This window comes from Electrona antarctica, assembly GCF_951216825.1.
Source record: "Electrona antarctica genome assembly, chromosome: 10".
In the NCBI taxonomy this organism is placed as follows: domain Eukaryota; kingdom Metazoa; phylum Chordata; class Actinopteri; order Myctophiformes; family Myctophidae; genus Electrona; species Electrona antarctica.
This window is the reverse complement of record NC_136791.1, coordinates 40,032,426-40,055,788: the sequence shown is the minus strand read 5'-3', so window position 1 is coordinate 40,055,788 and position 23,363 is coordinate 40,032,426.

The window sequence follows — 23,363 nt, the reverse complement described above, 5'->3', positions numbered from 1 at the left end:
AGACGATGGGCTATAGCCCATGGTCTCGGAGTGATTTCCGTCTTTTTTTTAAATCCTCAAAAATGATGCAAAACGGCATGCTATAGTATGCCGTTCGAGACCATGGGCTATAGCCCATCGCCATGGTCATAAATGATGAAAAACAAGGATTTGAAAAAAAAGACGAAAATGACTCCGAGACCATGGGCTAGAGCCCATGGTCTCGGAGTGATTTTCGTCTTTTTTTCAAATCCTCAAAAATGATGGAAACGGCATGCTATAGTATGCCGTTCGAGACCATGGGCTATAGCCCATCGCCATGGTCATAAATGATGAAAAACAAGGATTTGAAAAAAAGACGAAAATCACTCCGAGACCATGGGCTATAGCCCATGGTCTCGGAGTGATTTTCGTCTTTTTTTTAAATCCTCAAAAATGATTCAAAACGGCATGCTATAGTATGCCGTTCGAGACCATGGGCTATAGCCCATCGCCATGGTCATAAATGATGAAAAACAAGGATTTGAAAAAAAGACGAAAATCACTCCGAGACCATGGGCTATAGCCCATCGTCTCGGAGTCATTTTCGTCTTTTTTTCAAATCCTCAAAAATGATGGAAAACGGCATGCTATAGTATGCCGTTCGAGACCATGGGCTAGAGCCCATCGCCATGGTCATAAGTGATGAAAAACAAGGATTTGAAAAAAAGACGAAAATCACTCCGAGACCATGGGCTATAGCCCATCGTCTCGGAGTCATTTTCGTCTTTTTTTCAAATCCTCAAAAATGATGGAAAACGGCATGCTATAGTATGCCGTTCGAGACCATGGGCTAGAGCCCATCGCCATGGTCATAAATGATGAAAAACAAGGATTTGAAAAAAAGACGAAAATGACTCCGAGACGATGGGCTATAGCCCATGGTCTCGGAGTGATTTTCGTCTTTTTTTCAAATCCTCAAAAATGATGCAAAACGGCATGCTATAGTATGCCGTTCGAGACCATGGGCTATAGCCCATCGCCATGGTCATAAATGATGAAAAACAAGGATTTGAAAAAAAAGACAAATGACTCCGAGACGATGGGCTATAGCCCATGGTCTCGGAGTGATTTTCGTCTTTTTTTTAAATCCTCAAAAATGATTCAAAACGGCATGCTATAGTATGCCGTTCGAGACCATGGGCTATAGCCCATCGCCATGGTCATAAATGATGAAAAACAAGGATTTGAAAAAAAGACGAAAATCACTCCGAGACCATGGGCTATAGCCCATCGTCTCGGAGTCATTTTCGTCTTTTTTTCAAATCCTCAAAAATGATGCAAAACGGCATGCTATAGTATGCCGTTCGAGACCATGGGCTATAGCCCATCGCCATGGTCATAAATGATGAAAAACAAGGATTTGAAAAAAAAGACGAAAATGACTCCGAGACGATGGGCTATAGCCCATGGTCTCGGAGTGATTTTTTGTCTTTTTTTCAAATCCTCAAAGATGATGGAAAACGGCATGCTATAGTATGCCGTTCGAGACCATGGGCTAGAGACCATCGCCATGGTCATAAATGATGAAAAACAAGGATTTGAAAAAAAGACGAAAATCACTCCGAGACCATGGGCTATAGCCCATCGTCTCGGAGTCATTTTCGTCTTTTTTTCAAATCCTCAAAAATGATGGAAAACGGCATGCTATAGTATGCCGTTCGAGACCATGGGCTAGAGCCCATCGCCATGGTCATAAATGATGAAAAACAAGGATTTGAAAAAAAGACGAAAATCACTCCGAGACCATGGGCTATAGCCCATGGTCTCGGAGTGATTTTCGTCTTTTTTTTAAATCCTCAAAAATGATGCAAAACGGCATGCTATAGTATGCCGTTCGAGACCATGGGCTATAGCCGATCGCCATGGTCATAAATGATGAAAAACAAGGATTTGAAAAAAAGACGAAAATGACTCCGAGACGATGGGCTATAGCCCATGGTCTCGGAGTGATTTTCGTCTTTTTTTCAAATCCTCAAAAATGATGGAAAACGGCATGCTATAGTATGCCGTTCGAGACCATGGGCTATAGCCCATCGCCATGGTCATAAATGATGAAAAACGAGGATTTTAAAAAAAGACGAAAATGACTCCGAGACGATGGGCTATAGCCCACGGTCTCGGAGTGATTTTTTGTCTTTTTTTCAAATCCTCAAAGATGATGGAAAACGGCATGCTATAGTATGCCGTTCGAGACCATGGGCTAGAGACCATCGCCATGGTCATAAATGATGAAAAACAAGGATTTGAAAAAAAAGACGAAAATGACTCCGAGACGATGGGCTGTAGCCCATGGTCTCGGAGTGATTTTTTGTCTTTTTTCAAATCCTCAAAGATGATGCAAAACGGCATGCTATAGTATGCCGTTCGAGACCATGGGCTATAGCCCATCGCCATGGTCATAAATGATGAAAAACGAGGATTTGAAAAAAAGACGAAAATGACTCCGAGACGATGGGCTATAGCCCATGGTTTTGGAGTGATTTTCGTCTTTTTTTTTAATCCTCAAAAATGATGCAAAACGGCATGCTATAGTATGCCGTTCGAGACCATGGGCTATAGCCCATCGGCCATGGTCATAAATGATGAAAAACAAGGATTTGAAAAAAAGACGAAAATCACCCCGAGACCATGGGCTATAGCCCATCGTCTCGGAGTCATTTTCGTCTTTTTTTCAAATCCTCAAAAATGATGGAAAACGGCATGCTATAGTATGCCGTTCGAGACCATGGGCTAGAGACCATCGCCATGGTCATAAATGATGAAAAACAAGGATTTGAAAAAAAAAGACGAAAATGACTCCGAGACGATGGGCTATAGCCCATGGTCTCGGAGTGATTTTCGTCTTTTTTTTAAATCCTCAAAAATGATGGAAAACGGCATGCTATAGTATGCCGTTCGAGACCATGGGCTATAGCCCATCGCCATGGTCATAAATGATGAAAAACAAGGATTTGAAAAAAAAGACGAAAATGACTCCGAGACGATGGGCTATAGCCCATGGTCTCGGAGTGATTTTTTGTCTTTTTTTCAAATCCTCAAAGATGATGGAAAACGGCATGCTATAGTATGCCGTTCGAGACCATGGGCTAGAGACCATCGCCATGGTCATAAATGATGAAAAACAAGGATTTGAAAAAAAGACGAAAATCACTCCGAGACCATGGGCTATAGCCCATCGTCTCGGAGTCATTTTCGTCTTTTTTTCAAATCCTCAAAAATGATGGAAAACGGCATGCTATAGTATGCCGTTCGAGACCATGGGCTAGAGCCCATCGCCATGGTCATAAATGATGAAAAACAAGGATTTGAAAAAAAGACGAAAATCACTCCGAGACCATGGGCTATAGCCCATCGTCTCGGAGTCATTTTCGTCTTTTTTTCAAATCCTCAAAAATGATGGAAAACGGCATGCTATAGTATGCCGTTCGAGACCATGGGCTAGAGCCCATCGCCATGGTCATAAATGATGAAAAACAAGGATTTGAAAAAAAGACGAAAATCACTCCGAGACCATGGGCTATAGCCCATGGTCTCGGAGTGATTTTCGTCTTTTTTTTAAATCCTCAAAAATGATGCAAAACGGCATGCTATAGTATGCCGTTCGAGACCATGGGCTATAGCCGATCGCCATGGTCATAAATGATGAAAAACAAGGATTTGAAAAAAAGACGAAAATGACTCCGAGACGATGGGCTATAGCCCATGGTCTCGGAGTGATTTTCGTCTTTTTTTCAAATCCTCAAAAATGATGGAAAACGGCATGCTATAGTATGCCGTTCGAGACCATGGGCTATAGCCCATCGCCATGGTCATAAATGATGAAAAACGAGGATTTTAAAAAAAGACGAAAATGACTCCGAGACGATGGGCTATAGCCCACGGTCTCGGAGTGATTTTTTGTCTTTTTTTCAAATCCTCAAAGATGATGGAAAACGGCATGCTATAGTATGCCGTTCGAGACCATGGGCTAGAGACCATCGCCATGGTCATAAATGATGAAAAACAAGGATTTGAAAAAAAAGACGAAAATGACTCCGAGACGATGGGCTGTAGCCCATGGTCTCGGAGTGATTTTTTGTCTTTTTTCAAATCCTCAAAGATGATGCAAAACGGCATGCTATAGTATGCCGTTCGAGACCATGGGCTATAGCCCATCGCCATGGTCATAAATGATGAAAAACGAGGATTTGAAAAAAAGACGAAAATGACTCCGAGACGATGGGCTATAGCCCATGGTTTTGGAGTGATTTTCGTCTTTTTTTTTAATCCTCAAAAATGATGCAAAACGGCATGCTATAGTATGCCGTTCGAGACCATGGGCTATAGCCCATCGGCCATGGTCATAAATGATGAAAAACAAGGATTTGAAAAAAAGACGAAAATCACCCCGAGACCATGGGCTATAGCCCATCGTCTCGGAGTCATTTTCGTCTTTTTTTCAAATCCTCAAAAATGATGGAAAACGGCATGCTATAGTATGCCGTTCGAGACCATGGGCTAGAGACCATCGCCATGGTCATAAATGATGAAAAACAAGGATTTGAAAAAAAAAGACGAAAATGACTCCGAGACGATGGGCTATAGCCCATGGTCTCGGAGTGATTTTCGTCTTTTTTTTAAATCCTCAAAAATGATGGAAAACGGCATGCTATAGTATGCCGTTCGAGACCATGGGCTATAGCCCATCGCCATGGTCATAAATGATGAAAAACAAGGATTTGAAAAAAAAGACGAAAATGACTCCGAGACGATGGGCTATAGCCCATGGTCTCGGAGTGATTTTTTGTCTTTTTTTCAAATCCTCAAAGATGATGGAAAACGGCATGCTATAGTATGCCGTTCGAGACCATGGGCTAGAGACCATCGCCATGGTCATAAATGATGAAAAACAAGGATTTGAAAAAAAGACGAAAATCACTCCGAGACCATGGGCTATAGCCCATCGTCTCGGAGTCATTTTCGTCTTTTTTTCAAATCCTCAAAAATGATGGAAAACGGCATGCTATAGTATGCCGTTCGAGACCATGGGCTAGAGCCCATCGCCATGGTCATAAATGATGAAAAACAAGGATTTGAAAAAAAGACGAAAATCACTCCGAGACCATGGGCTATAGCCCATGGTCTCGGAGTGATTTTCGTCTTTTTTTTAAATCCTCAAAAATGATGCAAAACGGCATGCTATAGTATGCCGTTCGAGACCATGGGCTAGAGACCATCGCCATGGTCATAAATGATGAAAAACAAGGATTTGAAAAAAAGACGAAAATCACTCCGAGACCATGGGCTATAGCCCATCGTCTCGGAGTGATTTTTTGTCTTTTTTCAAATCCTCAAAGATGATGCAAAACGGCATGCTATAGTATGCCGTTCGAGACCATGGGCTATAGCCCATCGCCATGGTCATAAATGATGAAAAACGAGGATTTGAAAAAAAGACGAAAATGACTCCGAGACGATGGGCTATAGCCCATGGTTTTGGAGTGATTTTCGTCTTTTTTTTTAATCCTCAAAAATGATGCAAAACGGCATGCTATAGTATGCCGTTCGAGACCATGGGCTATAGCCCATCGGCCATGGTCATAAATGATGAAAAACAAGGATTTGAAAAAAAGACGAAAATCACTCCGAGACCATGGGCTATAGCCCATCGTCTCAGAGTCATTTTCGTCTTTTTTTCAAATCCTCAAAAATGATGGAAAACGGCATGCTATAGTATGCCGTTCGAGACCATGGGCTAGAGACCATCGCCATGGTCATAAATGATGAAAAACAAGGATTTGAAAAAAAAAGACGAAAATGACTCCGAGACGATGGGCTATAGCCCATGGTCTCGGAGTGATTTTTTGTCTTTTTTTCAAATCCTCAAAGATGATGGAAAACGGCATGCTATAGTATGCCGTTCGAGACCATGGGCTAGAGACCATCGCCATGGTCATAAATGATGAAAAACAAGGATTTGAAAAAAAAGACGAAAATGACTCCGAGACGATGGGCTATAGCCCATGGTCTCGGAATGATTTTTTGTCTTTTTTCAAATCCTCAAAGATGATGCAAAACGGCATGCTATAGTATGCCGTTCGAGACCATGGGCTATAGCCCATCGCCATGGTCATAAATGATGAAAAACAAGGATTTGAAAAAAAGACGAAAATGACTCCGAGACGATGGGCTATAGCCCATAGTCTCGGAGTGATTTTCGTCTTTTGTTCAAATCCTTAAAAATGATGCAAAACGGCATGCTATAGTATGCCGTTCGAGACCATGGGCTATAGCCCATCGCCATGGTCATAAATGATGAAAAACAAGGATTTGAAAAAAAAGACGAAAATGACTCCGAGACGATGGGCTATAGCCCATGGTCTCGGAGTGATTTTTTGTCTTTTTTTCAAATCCTCAAAGATGATGCAAAACGGCATGCTATAGTATGCCGTTCGAGACCATGGGCTATAGCCCATCGCCATGGTCATAAATGTTGAAAAACGAGGATTTGAAAAAAATACGAAAATGACTCCGAGACGATGGGCTATAGCCCATGGTCTCGGAGTGATTTCCGTCTTTTTTTTAAATCCTCAAAAATGATGCAAAACGGCATGCTATAGTATGCCGTTCGAGACCATGGGCTAGAGCCCATCGCCATGGTCATAAATGATGAAAAACAAGGATTTGAAAAAAAGACAAATGAATCCGAGACGATGGGCTATAGCCCATGGTCTCAGAGTGATTTTCGTCTTTTTTTCAAATCCTCAAAAATGATGGAAAACGGCATGCTATAGTATGCCGTTCGAGACCATGGGCTAGAGCCCATCGCCATGGTCATAAATGATGAAAAACAAGGATTTGAAAAAAAGACGAAAATCACTCCGAGACCATGGGCTATAGCCCATCGTCTCGGAGTCATTTTCGTCTTTTTTTCAAATCCTCAAAAATGATGGAAAACGGCATGCTATAGTATGCCGTTCGAGACCATGGGCTAGAGCCCATCGCCATGGTCATAAATGATGAAAAACAAGGATTTGAAAAAAAGACGAAAATCACTCCGAGACCATGGGCTATAGCCCATCGTCTCGGAGTCATTTTCGTCTTTTTTTCAAATCCTCAAAAATGATGGAAAACGGCATGCTATAGTATGCCGTTCGAGACCATGGGCTAGAGACCATCGCCATGGTCATAAATGATGAAAAACAAGGATTTGAAAAAAAAGACGAAAATGACTCCGAGACGATGGGCTATAGCCCATGGTCTCGGAGTGATTTTTTGTCTTTTTTCAAATCCTCAAAGATGATGCAAATGGCATGCTATAGTATGCCGTTCGAGACCATGGGCTATAGCCCATCGCCATGGTCATAAATGATGAAAAACGAGGATTTGAAAAAAAGACGAAAATGACTCCGAGACGATGGGCCCATGGTTTTGGAGTGATTTTCGTCTTTTTTTTAAATCCTCAAAAATGATGCAAAACGGCATGCTATAGTATGCCGTTCGAGACCATGGGCTATAGCCCATCGGCCATGGTCATAAATGATGAAAAACAAGGATTTGAAAAAAAGACGAAAATCACTCCGAGACCATGGGCTATAGCCCATCGTCTCGGAGTCATTTTCGTCTTTTTTTCAAATCCTCAAAAATGATGGAAAACGGCATGCTATAGTATGCCGTTCGAGACCATGGGCTATAGCCCATCGCCATGGTCATAAATGATGAAAAACAAGGATTTGAAAAAAAGACGAAAATCACTCCGAGACCATGGGCTATAGCCCATCGTCTCGGAGTCATTTTCGTCTTTTTTTCAAATCCTCAAAAATGATGGAAAACGGCATGCTATAGTATGCCGTTCGAGACCATGGGCTAGAGACCATCGCCATGGTCATAAATGATGAAAAACAAGGATTTGAAAAAAAAGACGAAAATGACTCCGAGACGATGGGCTATAGCCCATGGTCTCGGAGTGATTTTTTGTCTTTTTTCAAATCCTCAAAGATGATGCAAATGGCATGCTATAGTATGCCGTTCGAGACCATGGGCTATAGCCCATCGCCATGGTCATAAATGATGAAAAACGAGGATTTGAAAAAAAGACGAAAATGACTCCGAGACGATGGGCCCATGGTTTTGGAGTGATTTTCGTCTTTTTTTTAAATCCTCAAAAATGATGCAAAACGGCATGCTATAGTATGCCGTTCGAGACCATGGGCTATAGCCCATCGGCCATGGTCATAAATGATGAAAAACAAGGATTTGAAAAAAAGACGAAAATCACTCCGAGACCATGGGCTATAGCCCATCGTCTCGGAGTCATTTTCGTCTTTTTTTCAAATCCTCAAAAATGATGGAAAACGGCATGCTATAGTATGCCGTTCGAGACCATGGGCTATAGCCCATCGCCATGGTCATAAATGATGAAAAACAAGGATTTGAAAAAAAAGACGAAAATGACTCCGAGACGATGGGCTATAGCCCATGGTCTCGGAGTGATTTTTTGTCTTTTTTTCAAATCCTCAAAGATGATGCAAAACGGCATGCTATAGTATGCCGTTCGAGACCATGGGCTATAGCCCATCGCCATGGTCATAAATGTTGAAAAACAAGGATTTGAAAAAAAGACGAAAATGACTCCGAGACGATGGGCTATAGCCCATGGTCTCGGAGTGATTTCTGTCTTTTTTTTTAATCCTCAAAAATGATGCAAAACGGCATGCTATAGTATGCCGTTCGAGACCATGGGCTATAGCCCATCGCCATGGTCATAAATGATGAAAAACAAGGATTTGAAAAAAAGACGAAAATCACTCCGAGAACATGGGCTATAGCCCATCGTCTCGGAGTGATTTTCGTCTTTTTTTCAAATCCTCAAAAATGATGGAAAACGGCATGCTATAGTATGCCGTTCGAGACCATGGGCTAGAGCCCATCGCCATGGTCATAAATTATGAAAAACAAGGATTTGAAAAAAAGACAAATGACTCCGAGACGATGGGCTATAGCCCATGGTCTCAGAGTGATTTTCGTCTTTTTTTAAAATCCTCAAAAATGATTCAAAACGGCATGCTATAGTATGCCGTTCGAGACCATGGGCTATAGCCCATCGCCATGGTCATAAATGATGAAAAACAAGGATTTGAAAAAAAGACGAAAATCACTCCGAGACCATGGGCTATAGCCCATCGTCTCGGAGTCATTTTCGTCTTTTTTTCAAATCCTCAAAAATGATGGAAAACGGCATGCTATAGTATGCCGTTCGAGACCATGGGCTAGAGCCCATCGCCATGGTCATAAATGATGAAAAACAAGGATTTGAAAAAAAGACGAAAATCACTCCGAGACCATGGGCTATAGCCCATCGTCTCGGAGTCATTTTCGTCTTTTTTTCAAATCCTCAAAAATGATGGAAAACGGCATGCTATAGTATGCCGTTCGAGACCATGGGCTAGAGCCCATCGCCATGGTCATAAATGATGAAAAACAAGGATTTGAAAAAAAGACGAAAATCACTCCGAGACCATGGGCTATAGCCCATGGTCTCGGAGTGATTTTCGTCTTTTTTTTAAATCCTCAAAAATGATGCAAAACGGCATGCTATAGTATGCCGTTCGAGACCATGGGCTATAGCCGATCGCCATGGTCATAAATGATGAAAAACAAGGATTTGAAAAAAAGACGAAAATGACTCCGAGACGATGGGCTATAGCCCATGGTCTCGGAGTGATTTTCGTCTTTTTTTCAAATCCTCAAAAATGATGGAAAACGGCATGCTATAGTATGCCGTTCGAGACCATGGGCTATAGCCCATCGCCATGGTCATAAATGATGAAAAACGAGGATTTTAAAAAAAGACGAAAATGACTCCGAGACGATGGGCTATAGCCCACGGTCTCGGAGTGATTTTTTGTCTTTTTTTCAAATCCTCAAAGATGATGGAAAACGGCATGCTATAGTATGCCGTTCGAGACCATGGGCTAGAGACCATCGCCATGGTCATAAATGATGAAAAACAAGGATTTGAAAAAAAAGACGAAAATGACTCCGAGACGATGGGCTGTAGCCCATGGTCTCGGAGTGATTTTTTGTCTTTTTTCAAATCCTCAAAGATGATGCAAAACGGCATGCTATAGTATGCCGTTCGAGACCATGGGCTATAGCCCATCGCCATGGTCATAAATGATGAAAAACGAGGATTTGAAAAAAAGACGAAAATGACTCCGAGACGATGGGCTATAGCCCATGGTTTTGGAGTGATTTTCGTCTTTTTTTTTAATCCTCAAAAATGATGCAAAACGGCATGCTATAGTATGCCGTTCGAGACCATGGGCTATAGCCCATCGGCCATGGTCATAAATGATGAAAAACAAGGATTTGAAAAAAAGACGAAAATCACCCCGAGACCATGGGCTATAGCCCATCGTCTCGGAGTCATTTTCGTCTTTTTTTCAAATCCTCAAAAATGATGGAAAACGGCATGCTATAGTATGCCGTTCGAGACCATGGGCTAGAGACCATCGCCATGGTCATAAATGATGAAAAACAAGGATTTGAAAAAAAAAGACGAAAATGACTCCGAGACGATGGGCTATAGCCCATGGTCTCGGAGTGATTTTCGTCTTTTTTTCAAATCCTCAAAAATGATGCAAAACGGCATGCTATAGTATGCCGTTCGAGACCATGGGCTATAGCCCATCGGCCATGGTCATAAATGATGAAAAACAAGGATTTGAAAAAAATACGAAAATCACTCCGAGACCATGGGCTATAGCCCATCGTCTCGGAGTCATTTTCGTCTTTTTTTCAAATCCTCAAAAATGATGGAAAACGGCATGCTATAGTATGCCGTTCGAGACCATGGGCTAGAGCCCATCGCCATGGTCATAAATGATGAAAAACAAGGATTTGAAAAAAAGACGAAAATGACTCCGAGACGATGGGCTATAGCCCATGGTCTCGGAGTGATTTTCGTCTTTTTTTCAAATCCTCAAAAATGATGCAAAACGGCATGCTATAGTATGCCGTTCGAGACCATGGGCTATAGCCCATCGCCATGGTCATAAATGATGAAAAACAAGGATTTGAAAAAAAAGACAAATGACTCCGAGACGATGGGCTATAGCCCATGGTCTCGGAGTGATTTTCGTCTTTTTTTTTAATCCTCAAAAATGATGCAAAACGGCATGCTATAGTATGCCGTTCGAGACCATGGGCTATAGCCCATCGGCCATGGTCATAAATGATGAAAAACAAGGATTTGAAAAAAATACGAAAATCACTCCGAGACCATGGGCTATAGCCCATCGTCTCGGAGTCATTTTCGTCTTTTTTTCAAATCCTCAAAAATGATGGAAAACGGCATGCTATAGTATGCCGTTCGAGACCATGGGCTAGAGCCCATCGCCATGGTCATAAATGATGAAAAACAAGGATTTGAAAAAAAGACGAAAATGACTCCGAGACGATGGGCTATAGCCCATGGTCTCGGAGTGATTTTCGTCTTTTTTTCAAATCCTCAAAAATGATGCAAAACGGCATGCTATAGTATGCCGTTCGAGACCATGGGCTATAGCCCATCGCCATGGTCATAAATGATGAAAAACAAGGATTTGAAAAAAAAGACAAATGACTCCGAGACGATGGGCTATAGCCCATGGTCTCGGAGTGATTTTCGTCTTTTTTTTAAATCCTCAAAAATGATTCAAAACGGCATGCTATAGTATGCCGTTCGAGACCATGGGCTATAGCCCATCGCCATGGTCATAAATGATGAAAAACAAGGATTTGAAAAAAAGACGAAAATCACTCCGAGACCATGGGCTATAGCCCATCGTCTCGGAGTCATTTTCGTCTTTTTTTCAAATCCTCAAAAATGATGCAAAACGGCATGCTATAGTATGCCGTTCGAGACCATGGGCTATAGCCCATCGCCATGGTCATAAATGATGAAAAACAAGGATTTGAAAAAAAAGACGAAAATGACTCCGAGACGATGGGCTATAGCCCATGGTCTCGGAGTGATTTTTTGTCTTTTTTTCAAATCCTCAAAGATGATGGAAAACGGCATGCTATAGTATGCCGTTCGAGACCATGGGCTAGAGACCATCGCCATGGTCATAAATGATGAAAAACAAGGATTTGAAAAAAAGACGAAAATCACTCCGAGACCATGGGCTATAGCCCATCGTCTCGGAGTCATTTTCGTCTTTTTTTCAAATCCTCAAAAATGATGGAAAACGGCATGCTATAGTATGCCGTTCGAGACCATGGGCTAGAGCCCATCGCCATGGTCATAAATGATGAAAAACAAGGATTTGAAAAAAAGACGAAAATGACTCCGAGACGATGGGCTATAGCCCATGGTCTCGGAGTGATTTTCGTCTTTTTTTCAAATCCTCAAAAATGATGCAAAACGGCATGCTATAGTATGCCGTTCGAGACCATGGGCTATAGCCCATCGCCATGGTCATAAATGATGAAAAACAAGGATTTGAAAAAAAAGACAAATGACTCCGAGACGATGGGCTATAGCCCATGGTCTCGGAGTGATTTTCGTCTTTTTTTTTAATCCTCAAAAATGATGCAAAACGGCATGCTATAGTATGCCGTTCGAGACCATGGGCTATAGCCCATCGGCCATGGTCATAAATGATGAAAAACAAGGATTTGAAAAAAATACGAAAATCACTCCGAGACCATGGGCTATAGCCCATCGTCTCGGAGTCATTTTCGTCTTTTTTTCAAATCCTCAAAAATGATGGAAAACGGCATGCTATAGTATGCCGTTCGAGACCATGGGCTAGAGCCCATCGCCATGGTCATAAATGATGAAAAACAAGGATTTGAAAAAAAGACGAAAATGACTCCGAGACGATGGGCTATAGCCCATGGTCTCGGAGTGATTTTCGTCTTTTTTTCAAATCCTCAAAAATGATGCAAAACGGCATGCTATAGTATGCCGTTCGAGACCATGGGCTATAGCCCATCGCCATGGTCATAAATGATGAAAAACAAGGATTTGAAAAAAAAGACAAATGACTCCGAGACGATGGGCTATAGCCCATGGTCTCGGAGTGATTTTCGTCTTTTTTTTAAATCCTCAAAAATGATTCAAAACGGCATGCTATAGTATGCCGTTCGAGACCATGGGCTATAGCCCATCGCCATGGTCATAAATGATGAAAAACAAGGATTTGAAAAAAAGACGAAAATCACTCCGAGACCATGGGCTATAGCCCATCGTCTCGGAGTCATTTTCGTCTTTTTTTCAAATCCTCAAAAATGATGCAAAACGGCATGCTATAGTATGCCGTTCGAGACCATGGGCTATAGCCCATCGCCATGGTCATAAATGATGAAAAACAAGGATTTGAAAAAAAAGACGAAAATGACTCCGAGACGATGGGCTATAGCCCATGGTCTCGGAGTGATTTTTTGTCTTTTTTTCAAATCCTCAAAGATGATGGAAAACGGCATGCTATAGTATGCCGTTCGAGACCATGGGCTAGAGACCATCGCCATGGTCATAAATGATGAAAAACAAGGATTTGAAAAAAAGACGAAAATCACTCCGAGACCATGGGCTATAGCCCATCGTCTCGGAGTCATTTTCGTCTTTTTTTCAAATCCTCAAAAATGATGGAAAACGGCATGCTATAGTATGCCGTTCGAGACCATGGGCTAGAGCCCATCGCCATGGTCATAAATGATGAAAAACAAGGATTTGAAAAAAAGACGAAAATGACTCCGAGACGATGGGCTATAGCCCATGGTCTCGGAGTGATTTTCGTCTTTTTTTCAAATCCTCAAAAATGATGCAAAACGGCATGCTATAGTATGCCGTTCGAGACCATGGGCTATAGCCCATCGCCATGGTCATAAATGATGAAAAACAAGGATTTGAAAAAAATACGAAAATCACTCCGAGACCATGGGCTATAGCCCATCGTCTCGGAGTCATTTTCGTCTTTTTTTCAAATCCTCAAAAATGATGGAAAACGGCATGCTATAGTATGCCGTTCGAGACCATGGGCTAGAGCCCATCGCCATGGTCATAAATGATGAAAAACAAGGATTTGAAAAAAAGACGAAAATGACTCCGAGACGATGGGCTATAGCCCATGGTCTCGGAGTGATTTTCGTCTTTTTTTCAAATCCTCAAAAATGATGCAAAACGGCATGCTATAGTATGCCGTTCGAGACCATGGGCTATAGCCCATCGCCATGGTCATAAATGATGAAAAACAAGGATTTGAAAAAAAAGACAAATGACTCCGAGACGATGGGCTATAGCCCATGGTCTCGGAGTGATTTTCGTCTTTTTTTTAAATCCTCAAAAATGATTCAAAACGGCATGCTATAGTATGCCGTTCGAGACCATGGGCTATAGCCCATCGCCATGGTCATAAATGATGAAAAACAAGGATTTGAAAAAAAGACGAAAATCACTCCGAGACCATGGGCTATAGCCCATCGTCTCGGAGTCATTTTCGTCTTTTTTTCAAATCCTCAAAAATGATGCAAAACGGCATGCTATAGTATGCCGTTCGAGACCATGGGCTATAGCCCATCGCCATGGTCATAAATGATGAAAAACAAGGATTTGAAAAAAAAGACGAAAATGACTCCGAGACGATGGGCTATAGCCCATGGTCTCGGAGTGATTTTTTGTCTTTTTTTCAAATCCTCAAAGATGATGGAAAACGGCATGCTATAGTATGCCGTTCGAGACCATGGGCTAGAGACCATCGCCATGGTCATAAATGATGAAAAACAAGGATTTGAAAAAAAGACGAAAATCACTCCGAGACCATGGGCTATAGCCCATCGTCTCGGAGTCATTTTCGTCTTTTTTTCAAATCCTCAAAAATGATGGAAAACGGCATGCTATAGTATGCCGTTCGAGACCATGGGCTAGAGCCCATCGCCATGGTCATAAATGATGAAAAACAAGGATTTGAAAAAAAGACGAAAATGACTCCGAGACGATGGGCTATAGCCCATGGTCTCGGAGTGATTTTCGTCTTTTTTTCAAATCCTCAAAAATGATGCAAAACGGCATGCTATAGTATGCCGTTCGAGACCATGGGCTATAGCCCATCGCCATGGTCATAAATGATGAAAAACAAGGATTTGAAAAAAAAGACAAATGACTCCGAGACGATGGGCTATAGCCCATGGTCTCGGAGTGATTTTCGTCTTTTTTTTAAATCCTCAAAAATGATTCAAAACGGCATGCTATAGTATGCCGTTCGAGACCATGGGCTATAGCCCATCGCCATGGTCATAAATGATGAAAAACAAGGATTTGAAAAAAAGACGAAAATCACTCCGAGACCATGGGCTATAGCCCATCGTCTCGGAGTGATTTTTTGTCTTTTTTTCAAATCCTCAAAGATGATGGAAAACGGCATGCTATAGTATGCCGTTCGAGACCATGGGCTAGAGACCATCGCCATGGTCATAAATGATGAAAAACAAGGATTTGAAAAAAAGACGAAAATCACTCCGAGACCATGGGCTATAGCCCATCGTCTCGGAGTCATTTTCGTCTTTTTTTCAAATCCTCAAAAATGATGGAAAACGGCATGCTATAGTATGCCGTTCGAGACCATGGGCTAGAGCCCATCGCCATGGTCATAAATGATGAAAAACAAGGATTTGAAAAAAAGACGAAAATCACTCCGAGACCATGGGCTATAGCCCATGGTCTCGGAGTGATTTTCGTCTTTTTTTTAAATCCTCAAAAATGATGCAAAACGGCATGCTATAGTATGCCGTTCGAGACCATGGGCTATAGCCGATCGCCATGGTCATAAATGATGAAAAACAAGGATTTGAAAAAAAGACGAAAATCACTCCGAGACCATGGGCTATAGCCCATCGTCTCGGAGTCATTTTCGTCTTTTTTTCAAATCCTCAAAAATGATGGAAAACGGCATGCTATAGTATGCCGTTCGAGACCATGGGCTAGAGCCCATCGCCATGGTCATAAATGATGAAAAACAAGGATTTGAAAAAAAGACGAAAATGACTCCGAGACGATGGGCTATAGCCCATGGTCTCGGAGTGATTTTCGTCTTTTTTTCAAATCCTCAAAAATGATGCAAAACGGCATGCTATAGTATGCCGTTCGAGACCATGGGCTATAGCCCATCGCCATGGTCATAAATGATGAAAAACAAGGATTTGAAAAAAAAGACAAATGACTCCGAGACGATGGGCTATAGCCCATGGTCTCGGAGTGATTTTCGTCTTTTTTTTAAATCCTCAAAAATGATTCAAAACGGCATGCTATAGTATGCCGTTCGAGACCATGGGCTATAGCCCATCGCCATGGTCATAAATGATGAAAAACAAGGATTTGAAAAAAAGACGAAAATCACTCCGAGACCATGGGCTATAGCCCATCGTCTCGGAGTGATTTTTTGTCTTTTTTTCAAATCCTCAAAGATGATGGAAAACGGCATGCTATAGTATGCCGTTCGAGACCATGGGCTAGAGACCATCGCCATGGTCATAAATGATGAAAAACAAGGATTTGAAAAAAAGACGAAAATCACTCCGAGACCATGGGCTATAGCCCATCGTCTCGGAGTCATTTTCGTCTTTTTTTCAAATCCTCAAAAATGATGGAAAACGGCATGCTATAGTATGCCGTTCGAGACCATGGGCTAGAGCCCATCGCCATGGTCATAAATGATGAAAAACAAGGATTTGAAAAAAAGACGAAAATCACTCCGAGACCATGGGCTATAGCCCATGGTCTCGGAGTGATTTTCGTCTTTTTTTTAAATCCTCAAAAATGATGCAAAACGGCATGCTATAGTATGCCGTTCGAGACCATGGGCTATAGCCGATCGCCATGGTCATAAATGATGAAAAACAAGGATTTGAAAAAAAGACGAAAATGACTCCGAGACGATGGGCTATAGCCCATGGTCTCGGAGTGATTTTCGTCTTTTTTTCAAATCCTCAAAAATGATGGAAAACGGCATGCTATAGTATGCCGTTCGAGACCATGGGCTATAGCCCATCGCCATGGTCATAAATGATGAAAAACGAGGATTTTAAAAAAAGACGAAAATGACTCCGAGACGATGGGCTATAGCCCACGGTCTCGGAGTGATTTTCGTCTTTTTTTAAAATCCTCAAAAATGATGGAAAACGGCATGCTATAGTATGCCGTTCGAGACCATGGGCTATAGCCCATCGCCATGGTCATAAATGATGAAAAACAAGGATTTGAAAAAAAAGACGAAAATGACTCCGAGACGATGGGCTATAGCCCATGGTCTCGGAGTGATTTTTTGTCTTTTTTTCAAATCCTCAAAGATGATGGAAAACGGCATGCTATAGTATGCCGTTCGAGACCATGGGCTAGAGACCATCGCCATGGTCATAAATGATGAAAAACAAGGATTTGAAAAAAAAGACGAAAATGACTCCGAGACGATGGGCTATAGCCCATGGTCTCGGAGTGATTTTTTGTCTTTTTTCAAATCCTCAAAGATGATGCAAAACGGAATGCTATAGTATGCCGTTCGAGACCATGGGCTATAGCCCATCGCCATGGTCATAAATGATGAAAAACGAGGATTTGAAAAAAAGACGAAAATGACTCCGAGACGATGGGCTATAGCCCATGGTTTTGGAGTGATTTTCGTCTTTTTTTTTAATCCTCAAAAATGATGCAAAACGGCATGCTATAGTATGCCGTTCGAGACCATGGGCTATAGCCCATCGGCCATGGTCATAAATGATGAAAAACAAGGATTTGAAAAAAAGACGAAAATCACCCCGAGACCATGGGCTATAGCCCATCGTCTCGGAGTCATTTTCGTCTTTTTTTCAAATCCTCAAAAATGATGGAAAACGGCATGCTATAGTATGCCGTTCGAGACCATGGGCTAGAGACCATCGCCATGGTCATAAATGATGAAAAACAAGGATTTGAAAAAAAAAGACGAAAATGACTCCGAGACGATGGGCTATAGCCCATGGTCTCGGAGTGATTTTCGTCTTTTTTTTAAATCCTCAAAAATGATGGAAAACGGCATGCTATAGTATGCCGTTCGAGACCATGGGCTATAGCCCATCGCCATGGTCATAAATGATGAAAAACAAGGATTTGAAAAAAAAGACGAAAATGACTCCGAGACGATGGGCTATAGCCCATGGTCTCGGAGTGATTTTTTGTCTTTTTTTCAAATCCTCAAAGATGATGGAAAACGGCATGCTATAGTATGCCGTTCGAGACCATGGGCTAGAGACCATCGCCATGGTCATAAATGATGAAAAACAAGGATTTGAAAAAAAGTCGAAAATCACTCCGAGACCATGGGCTATAGCCCATCGTCTCGGAGTCATTTTCGTCTTTTTTTCAAATCCTCAAAAATGATGGAAAACGGCATGCTATAGTATGCCGTTCGAGACCATGGGCTAGAGCCCATCGCCATGGTCATAAATGATGAAAAACAAGGATTTGAAAAAAAGACGAAAATCACTCCGAGACCATGGGCTATAGCCCATGGTCTCGGAGTGATTTTCGTCTTTTTTTTAAATCCTCAAAAATGATGCAAAACGGCATGCTATAGTATGCCGTTCGAGACCATGGGCTAGAGACCATCGCCATGGTCATAAATGATGAAAAACAAGGATTTGAAAAAAAGACGAAAATCACTCCGAGACCATGGGCTATAGCCCATGGTCTCGGAGTGATTTTCGTCTTTTTTTTAAATCCTCAAAAATGATGCAAAACGGCATGCTATAGTATGCCGTTCGAGACCATGGGCTATAGCCCATCGCCATGGTCATAAATGATGAAAAACGAGGATTTGAAAAAAAGACGAAAATGACTCCGAGACGATGGGCTATAGCCCATGGTTTTGGAGTGATTTTCGTCTTTTTTTTTAATCCTCAAAAATGATGCAAAACGGCATGCTATAGTATGCCGTTCGAGACCATGGGCTATAGCCCATCGGCCATGGTCATAAATGATGAAAAACAAGGATTTGAAAAAAAGACGAAAATCACTCCGAGACCATGGGCTATAGCCCATCGTCTCAGAGTCATTTTCGTCTTTTTTTCAAATCCTCAAAAATGATGGAAAACGGCATGCTATAGTATGCCGTTCGAGACCATGGGCTAGAGACCATCGCCATGGTCATAAATGATGAAAAACAAGGATTTGAAAAAAAAGACGAAAATGACTCCGAGACGATGGGCTATAGCCCATGGTCTCGGAGTGATTTTTTGTCTTTTTTTCAAATCCTCAAAGATGATGGAAAACGGCATGCTATAGTATGCCGTTCGAGACCATGGGCTAGAGACCATCGCCATGGTCATAAATGATGAAAAACAAGGATTTGAAAAAAAAGACGAAAATGACTCCGAGACGATGGGCTATAGCCCATGGTCTCGGAATGATTTTTTGTCTTTTTTCAAATCCTCAAAGATGATGCAAAACGGCATGCTATAGTATGCCGTTCGAGACCATGGGCTATAGCCCATCGCCATGGTCATAAATGATGAAAAACAAGGATTTGAAAAAAAGACGAAAATGACTCCGAGACGATGGGCTATAGCCCATGGTCTCGGAGTGATTTTCGTCTTTTTTTCAAATCCTTAAAAATGATGCAAAACGGCATGCTATAGTATGCCGTTCGAGACCATGGGCTATAGCCCATCGCCATGGTCATAAATGATGAAAAACAAGGATTTGAAAAAAAAGACGAAAATGACTCCGAGACGATGGGCTATAGCCCATGGTCTCGGAGTGATTTTTTGTCTTTTTTTCAAATCCTCAAAGATGATGCAAAACGGCATGCTATAGTATGCCGTTCGAGACCATGGGCTATAGCCCATCGCCATGGTCATAAATGTTGAAAAACGAGGATTTGAAAAAAATACGAAAATGACTCCGAGACGATGGGCTATAGCCCATGGTCTCGGAGTGATTTCCGTCTTTTTTTTAAATCCTCAAAAATGATGCAAAACGGCATGCTATAGTATGCCGTTCGAGACCATGGGCTAGAGCCCATCGCCATGGTCATAAATGATGAAAAACAAGGATTTGAAAAAAAGACAAATGAATCCGAGACGATGGGCTATAGCCCATGGTCTCAGAGTGATTTTCGTCTTTTTTTCAAATCCTCAAAAATGATGGAAAACGGCATGCTATAGTATGCCGTTCGAGACCATGGGCTAGAGCCCATCGCCATGGTCATAAATGATGAAAAACAAGGATTTGAAAAAAAGACGAAAATCACTCCGAGACCATGGGCTATAGCCCATCGTCTCGGAGTCATTTTCGTCTTTTTTTCAAATCCTCAAAAATGATGGAAAACGGCATGCTATAGTATGCCGTTCGAGACCATGGGCTAGAGCCCATCGCCATGGTCATAAATGATGAAAAACAAGGATTTGAAAAAAAGACGAAAATCACTCCGAGACCATGGGCTATAGCCCATCGTCTCGGAGTCATTTTCGTCTTTTTTTCAAATCCTCAAAAATGATGGAAAACGGCATGCTATAGTATGCCGTTCGAGACCATGGGCTAGAGACCATCGCCATGGTCATAAATGATGAAAAACAAGGATTTGAAAAAAAAGACGAAAATGACTCCGAGACGATGGGCTATAGCCCATGGTCTCGGAGTGATTTTTTGTCTTTTTTCAAATCCTCAAAGATGATGCAAATGGCATGCTATAGTATGCCGTTCGAGACCATGGGCTATAGCCCATCGCCATGGTCATAAATGATGAAAAACGAGGATTTGAAAAAAAGACGAAAATGACTCCGAGACGATGGGCCCATGGTTTTGGAGTGATTTTCGTCTTTTTTTTAAATCCTCAAAAATGATGCAAAACGGCATGCTATAGTATGCCGTTCGAGACCATGGGCTATAGCCCATCGGCCATGGTCATAAATGATGAAAAACAAGGATTTGAAAAAAAGACGAAAATCACTCCGAGACCATGGGCTATAGCCCATCGTCTCGGAGTCATTTTCGTCTTTTTTTCAAATCCTCAAAAATGATGGAAAACGGCATGCTATAGTATGCCGTTCGAGACCATGGGCTAGAGCCCATCGCCATGGTCATAAATGATGAAAAACAAGGATTTGAAAAAAAAAAAAAAAAATGACTCCGAGACGATGGGCTATAGCCCATGGTCTCGGAGTGATTTTCGTCTTTTTTTCAAATCCTCAAAAATGATGCAAAACGGCATGCTATAGTATGCCGTTCGAGACCATGGGCTATAGCCCATCGCCATGGTCATAAATGATGAAAAACAAGGATTTGAAAAAAAAGACGAAAATGACTCCGAGACGATGGGCTATAGCCCATGGTCTCGGAGTGATTTTTTGTCTTTTTTTCAAATCCTCAAAGATGATGCAAAACGGCATGCTATAGTATGCCGTTCGAGACCATGGGCTATAGCCCATCGCCATGGTCATAAATGTTGAAAAACAAGGATTTGAAAAAAAGACGAAAATGACTCCGAGACGATGGGCTATAGCCCATGGTCTCGGAGTGATTTCTGTCTTTTTTTTTAATCCTCAAAAATGATGCAAAACGGCATGCTATAGTATGCCGTTCGAGACCATGGGCTATAGCCCATCGCCATGGTCATAAATGATGAAAAACAAGGATTTGAAAAAAAGACGAAAATCACTCCGAGACCATGGGCTATAGCCCATCGTCTCGGAGTGATTTTCGTCTTTTTTTCAAATCCTCAAAAATGATGGAAAACGGCATGCTATAGTATGCCGTTCGAGACCATGGGCTAGAGCCCATCGCCATGGTCATAAATGATGAAAAACAAGGATTTGAAAAAAAGACAAATGACTCCGAGACGATGGGCTATAGCCCATGGTCTCAGAGTGATTTTCGTCTTTTTTTAAAATCCTCAAAAATGATTCAAAACGGCATGCTATAGTATGCCGTTCGAGACCATGGGCTATAGCCCATCGCCATGGTCATAAATGATGAAAAACAAGGATTTGAAAAAAAGACAAAAATCACTCCGAGACCATGGGCTATAGCCCATCGTCTCGGAGTCATTTTCGTCTTTTTTTCAAATCCTCAAAAATGATGGAAAACGGCATGCTATAGTATGCCGTTCGAGACCATGGGCTAGAGCCCATCGCCATGGTCATAAATGATGAAAAACAAGGATTTGAAAAAAAGACGAAAATCACTCCGAGACCATGGGCTATAGCCCATCGTCTCGGAGTCATTTTCGTCTTTTTTTCAAATCCTCAAAAATGATGGAAAACGGCATGCTATAGTATGCCGTTCGAGACCATGGGCTAGAGACCATCGCCATGGTCATAAATGATGAAAAACAAGGATTTGAAAAAAAAGACGAAAATGACTCCGAGACGATGGGCTATAGCCCATGGTCTCGGAGTGATTTTTTGTCTTTTTTCAAATCCTCAAAGATGATGCAAAACGGCATGCTATAGTATGCCGTTCGAGACCATGGGCTATAGCCCATCGCCATGGTCATAAATGATGAAAAACGAGGATTTGAAAAAAAGACGAAAATGACTCCGAGACGATGGGCTATAGCCCATGGTTTTGGAGTGATTTTCGTCTTTTTTTTAAATCCTCAAAAATGATGCAAAACGGCATGCTATAGTATGCCGTTCGAGACCATGGGCTATAGCCCATCGGCCATGGTCATAAATGATGAAAAACAAGGATTTGAAAAAAAGACGAAAATCACTCCGAGACCATGGGCTATAGCCCATCGTCTCGGAGTCATTTTCGTCTTTTTTTCAAATCCTCAAAAATGATGGAAAACGGCATGCTATAGTATGCCGTTCGAGACCATGGGCTAGAGCCCATCGCCATGGTCATAAATGATGAAAAACAAGGATTTGAAAAAAAGACGAAAATGACTCCGAGACCATGGGCTATAGCCCATCGTCTCGGAGTGATTTTCGTCTTTTTTTCAAATCCTCAAAAATGATGGAAAACGGCATGCTATAGTATGCCGTTCGAGACCATGGGCTAGAGCCCATTGCCATGGTCATAAATGATGAAAAACAAGGATTTGAAAAAAAGACAAATGACTCCGAGACGATGGGCTATAGCCCATGGTCTCGGAGTGATTTTCGTCTTTTTTTAAAATCCTCAAAAAAGATTCAAAACGGAATGCTATAGTATGCCGTTCGAGACCATGGGCTATAGCCCATCGCCATGGTCATAAATGATGAAAAACAAGGATTTGAAAAAAAGACAAATGACTCCGAGACGATGGGCTATAGCCCATGGTCTCGGAGTGATTTTCGTCTTTTTTTAAAATCCTCAAAAAAGATTCAAAACGGCATGCTATAGTATGCCGTTCGAGACCATG